The 6,593-nt window shown below is 35.0% G+C and overlaps 1 pseudogene across 1 annotated transcript; it reads right to left on the reverse strand.

The window, feature by feature from the left end:
• Positions 1 to 1,394: 1,394 nt before the first annotated feature.
• LOC149166918 (11S globulin seed storage protein Ana o 2.0101-like) lies at positions 1,395 to 3,508 on the reverse strand (annotated as a pseudogene). Its single transcript, XR_016260516.1, has 5 exons — positions 3,009 to 3,508; positions 2,658 to 2,935; positions 2,079 to 2,570; positions 1,780 to 1,996; positions 1,395 to 1,696 (listed from the first exon to the last, which is right to left on the reverse strand). The product of XR_016260516.1 is annotated as an 11S globulin seed storage protein Ana o 2.0101-like (transcript).
• Between the last annotated feature and the right edge of the window lie 3,085 nt (positions 3,509 to 6,593).

Below are 6,593 nucleotides of genomic sequence, written 5' to 3' on the forward strand. Positions count from 1 at the left end.
TTAAATTATAAATAAATATCTATTAAAAAAAATTAAATAAATTCGAAAATAAAAACTATTTTATTTTTATTTTGTTTCTTACACTATTTTATATTTATCTGAATTTCTATTTTATTTTTTCAACAAATTATGTGTATAAGAATGTGTTTTCCTTACAGAATTTTATTCTTATATAATTTTGTTCTTATATCAAGAAAAAGTAAACTACATGCATAATTAAAACTTATTCAACAAAAATTAAACTACATGATTATTAATGTAGTGTATAAAGTTGATTATCATATGTTGGTGTATAAGAGTATGTTGAGTTCCTCATGATCTCTCTAATTTTAAATTTTCTCGTTTCATCCCACTCATGATCTCTTTACTCAGATCTCGGTGGCTACTCATGATCTCTGCATTCAAATATCGGAAAGCAGTGTTCAATTTTAACGCTGAGTAGGGTAGTGGTCATTTTCAACCCTGAGTAGCATCGACTCAGATCTCGGTCGCCATTCATGATCTCTCTGCTCAGATCTCGGAATTTGGTCGTCAATCTCTAGCCGGAGTCGATGCAAACAAACTTTGGAAATCTAATATCTCTAATTTTTGGAGGGCATTTCCATCCTTCCAACCTGATCACGTCGCGTCTATTATCCGTTTGAAGGTGTAAAAAGGACCTCCAATGTTTGGGGAGCATTTCAATCGTTTGGCCCCGATCGTTTGGTTACAAGAATCGGTGTGAAGGTATGAAAGACGACCTCCATGTTTAAAATGTCCATAGTTTTTTTAAAGTGATAATCTGAGGGTATGAAAAACGACCTCCATGTTTGTGCATAGTTTTTAGTTTTCCTAAAGTGAAAATCTCGTGTTATTTATGTTACTTGATTAAGTGCGCTATCGTTTAATTATGCGATTATATATACACGTAAACACTCGCATGTGTTTATAACCTCTAAACTATTTTCAAAAGATTGATGATCGTGATCCTGCAAGCCCACGGTTGCTAATAAAGCACAACGGCCTTTTCAGGTTATCTCTATTTTGAGTGCTAAATGGCTGACGACCTGACATTTATTGTTGGGGGTGTAAATGGCGTGAAATACTAAAAAATATATTGAGTTTTATCAGATATAAAAATCTAGTATATAAATAATGGGTATATAGAAAAAGACAAAATTTGAAACTTAAAAGCACAATTTAGTGCAAAATAACGTTAGGGAAGACAGATGAAGTAAACCAAACGAAGAACAAACAAATTGAAAATGCGAGATCTACAAAGAGGGACGTTACAACAGTTACTCTAGTTATAAGTGTTACGTAATTTGCTACTCTAATTACAAGTACTATGATTACATAAAGTATTACGTAATGCTACTCTAATTATAAGTACTATGATTACATATCGACTGGCTTATTTTGCAGAGGAAGGTCGCCTCAACTTATATTCACAGGAGATCACATATATATTAAGTGGCAGTGAATGTGTGCATGAGATGCATGGGTCATATCAATATTCTATTTGACTTGGACACCTGGTATGATGTTCGCCTGATATCGACGGGTAGATGATGGAGGCAAAATGAAGGTGTCGCGTTCTCTGTTCCTCATCACTTGTTCAACTTCGTTTTGGTCGATCCTGTAAGCGGCTCTCACCACTTCCTCCGGCATTGCCTTCAAAACCGATTGTCTTCCTGCCAGAGACGAGCGCAAAGAACTGCAATGCATACCAATTTATACGATGAGTATTATTGCTCAACAGTACATCAGATGAACAATGCTAAGCTATTTTCTACTTACAGGTCTGATGTTGTGAATGTTATCCATTCCAACCCCTCGTCTCCTGCTTGCTCGATGACTGCGTAGAATTGGGAATAACGAGGAACTGGCCCTCTCTCACTCGCCCATCAAACACACTCCTCCCTTCCTCTCCCACCACCTCCACTCTCCCCTCCCCTCTCGTCACGTACATTATGCCATGCGCGTTCATCCTCCACCATGGAGTACACATTGCTCTCTGCATGCATCATCATTTATTCGTTAGATTTGAAAAGATTAACCTCAAATATAAGTGAAGCGGAACAAAAGCTATTGCTTACCGGGTGGAGAATAACCCTCTCGGCTCCTAATCCCAAATACTTGAGTACAGGAAGTTTGAAGCGGTTGACTATGTTCATCCGTCCCCCATCTCTTACGTAAACATCGGCATCCTCGGGATTGTTAGCATTGTGCCTTACACGCAGTGCACACACAAGCTCTTCCCTGCCATTCTCCTTTACAGATGAATTATATTGATGCAATCCACCAGCAACATCATCCCTCTCCCTCCAGTAAGGAGAGCGAGAACGAGATCGAGGGCCGGGTAATGTGAGTGGTCGGCGCCGTTGAACCCTCGCAAAATATCGAGATCGCTGATTCTGTTGAAGCTTCCTTGCAGTTTCAAACTCCACGTCCAACGTTTGAGCCAAAGCGCGCGTGCTAAACCCTGCAAATATATTGCCCCCACTTCCTCTTTCTTCTCCTTGTCCCTCTGCCTCTCCCTCCCCATAAGGACCACGAGATGATTGCCCTTGCCCGGCCAGATGGTGGGGCTGTGCATGTATAATCTCCACACCACCAGTCAGGTATAAAAGAAAACAAATAATTTATAATATTAGTTAATTGGTCAGGATGCTTACGCGGTAACTCCTTTGGCCTTGATTGAGAGGGCTGGATGTGTGGGCAATGGCTACGATCTGAAGAGGCTCGTTGCCATCGTTGTAGCACCAGTAGGCTGAACCTGCAAATATGGCTATTACGTCTCCTCTCCTTATTCGCCTCACCTTCTGACTTGAGTCTTCTTCCTCTTCGCCCTCTCCTTCCCGTAGTCTCTCTGATCTGCGCCTTGATTGCCCTTCAGATCGCTGTCGGAAAGTCTCTGGACAACCCGGGAAAACAATTCCCAGTCTGCCCTCACCTGCACATATAGACACCATTATAATAACAATTTTAGGGAATCTTGTGACAGACAGAAATATGTATTAGCGTACCTCGGTCAACGTAAAGCAGCAGAGGGGAGTTAGGATATTGGGGCATGGAGATGGAGTTGCTTTCGATAGTCTTTCTGAAGAAAGAAAGCCCTGTGCACTCTAATTCCTCGTTGTCTTCTGGAGTGGACAACTCTAAGCTCCCACCTTCCGATCTTAGCGACTCCGATTCAGACGGTTCATGGGTGCTTAGCCGCCGCAACCTCCGACATGCTGATGATCTCTCATCATCATGCCGGTATTCCTCCTCTTCTCCATAACGACCGCCTCTTCTTCGCTGGGCAGTTACAGGGGATAGCGATATAAGAAGAAATGAAAAGTAGAGCATCAGAAGGGCTGATCCCACTCTCATGTTTCTCTCCATTTCGGAACCAACGATTTTGCTCGATAGTCTGCTGCTTGCTTCTAATCAATCCAGTCCCCGTGTAGTACATTTATCAGTTTGAAATGGTGTAATAATATACTGAAGGCGATATTTCTAAGGCTACGGCTCCAGCAGAGGGACACATGGGCTCAACTGACAACAATGAAGAAGAATTTACGGCACGTGTAATGACTTCCATCAGCAGCCAGGTACTCCTTTCTCGTCCAACCTTTATTTATGATTTTCCGCAACTTCATTAAACGCGCGAGGTCATAGGCAACTAGAGATCATTATAGTTCCTGGATGTGCAAAAGTCATTTTGTTAAAATATATTCCAGGTACGCCATCGTCTAGAGAACAAGGTTTTGAATGTGAAAAATTTCACTATGGGTTTTACCTTATCCATTACTCAACCTTTCTCAGCATAAAGGTTTTGAATGTTTTAACATAAATCCAGTTTCTTTGAGGGTGAATGTGAACAAACGTTATCCTCTCACCCTTATCTAGCATAGATCTGATTCTCTGTAATCGTATTAAGTTGTCATCAAATCGTTCCAATGGATTCCCTCATTTCAAATATTCTCTCTTCTCATGTACTTACCTGTTAAATTTCTCGTCACAATTTTGCCACTAGAAAACGAAGACCGTGAAAAGAAATAAATATCCATTTTCTTTTAACCGGGCTTACTGCATGGAGGTGAAACACCAATACGATGGAAACATGCATTTGTTATGGAAAATTATCTTTAAATAATTTAATATTTATATAGAAATATAAACAACTTAATATTGAATTTTAACCGAATCATAGTGGATGATCCATCTGAAAAATGCGTATAGTGAATGACGCTCCCCCCCCCCTTGAATTACATCTAAAATTTGCATACGAAAATTACATAGGCAATGTTCATCATGGTGGTATTATTCAGTGCCTTTTTGGTTAGGCTCAGCCATATTATTGTAAGGGATTTATCTTAATAGAATTGGGATGAAGTTGACTATGTTGTTATAAATTAATAAGTTTTGGGATTTTATTATATTTGTTGCTAGGCAGGGTATAATATATTTTGTTTTTTTTTAATTTGTTATTAGTTTTTTTATTAAAAAAATTTAAAATCTATTTAAAATTTAACATTACGAAATTAAATTTATTATTTTTAAATAAAATTTATTTTTATTTTTATTTATTTCAAATATGATTGGTTGTCTCTCTTCTTATTGTGTAATGATGGCAAGAATTAACTTTTGTGTACTCTATTATTAATTACTATGTACTATATCACTAATTAGTATGTACAATAAATATAAATAATTTGAAAAATAATATTATATAATAATTACTATGCACCATAAACACAAATGGTTTGTAATTAAATTCAAAAATTTCATTTTCTCATTGGTGTAAAGTATTGAATAGACAATTTTAGAGGTTTTATTTTTAATTTACAAACAAATAGTTTTTTCAAATTTATATTTGAAAAAACTATGTAAAAATAACATGTGAACTCTCATTATATCAGTCCATACTCTAATGACATGACATGTGTACTATTATATGAGCATTATATATAAAAAAATTGTAGCATTCAATATTAAATAAGTAATTATTAACTTGTTATCATTCTCTTCAATATCAAATATATATACCAAAAAAAATTTAATTTTGTTATAATTTTTAAATTACTATAATCATAAATTAAATGTTTAATAAATATTCATAAACATCAATCCATGATAAGAATTAAGACACATATTCATGGTATTGCAAAGATTTTAAAAAGTCATAAAAATTAATTAAATTATAACAACATCATCATTATTATTATTAAAAACTAATATATATCAAACATGTATGTAATTAAAAACACATGTTACAAGATTTTTAATCATGGAAATTCACCCTTAATTTACTATGGAGATTCTTAACATGTAAATTGAATACCATAGATTATTAATATGGCATACCCAAAAAACTATAGCTCATTTGAGAATAAAAATATGGCATATGTTTTTTAAATAATTAATTTAATTAAAAAGGAAAAAATAATATTACTATTTTTGAGATAAATCTCAATTTTTGATATGCGAATGCTACTAAAAATACTCTAAAATATTTCAAAAAAAATTAAATCCATATCGTCCACCTAATTATAATTGATAGTTAAATTAAAATTCTAAAAACTTTATTCCAGAATAAACATGCCTATAAAAATAATATCCTTTTAATAAACCCATCCATAAATTACATTGTCACTGATAAAAACTCATCCATAAAAAACAAAATCACCCAATTTGATAATTAGTTCAAGAATTTGACCATTTAGTTGGTCAATTCAACACTAATAAGATTGCGTCCCTAAAAATATAATTGTTCATATACCAAGCATGCAAAACAACTTAATATGTTGGTCAACCATTTCATGATTAGTGGAACTTAGTGGTCGAAGTAACACATGATTTCTCATGGTTGGGAAACTTTCGTGGACGGAGAAAAACACAATAAATCATTATTTATGACAACCATGGCCCAAAACCCTCATTTTAGGATAACCACGTATTGAATAAACATCCCATAGAAAATATAAACAAGTTCGATCATTCTAATCCCACAAGTTGCATTATTTATATAGACCAATATATTTCTCTTCGAAGGAATTATTATTGGCTTGTTGAAATTATGAGTGGGGGTTTTATATTTAGATAGGGGAAGGTAGTAAAGGTGGTAATGGCATAAGATATTCAATGGGGCGTATATTGCTTGGATTATATTTGTCAAATCTATCTATGATCATTTCGATGTATACACCCATTATTTGGGAAGGACGAAGGACGATGAGATTATGCCAAACAATAATGATGGAAGAATTTATAATAATGGTTTAATGGAGAGTAGAGAATAGGTCTTAATACCTCACACAATTTAACTTGGAGGTTTTTTAATGGGTTGAAGGTTTTTTAATGGGTCATGAAAAATAGGTAGTAGCCAAAACCTAGATCAAAAAGACCTATTTTTATTCCCCTCCCTAATGCCCACCTATGTTATTTATAACAAGTCCATTTCCTTCTCAGTGCTTTTTAGTCTATAAGTTAACCTTTGAAGAAGTCATCAAATTCCAATGCCTCAAACTTTGTTACATTTGTTATCGAAAGTACATAAAAGCGCATACATATAGGGGGAAAAAACTTTTTCAAATTAGTGTACCTTAACCTCACTACGTCGAGGA

This window comes from Pinus tabuliformis, chromosome 5_1, assembly GCF_031772625.1.
Source record: "Pinus tabuliformis cultivar Carrire ecotype Pingquan chromosome 5_1, CPIR1, whole genome shotgun sequence".
NCBI classification, from domain to species: Eukaryota; Viridiplantae; Streptophyta; class Pinopsida; order Pinales; family Pinaceae; genus Pinus; species Pinus tabuliformis.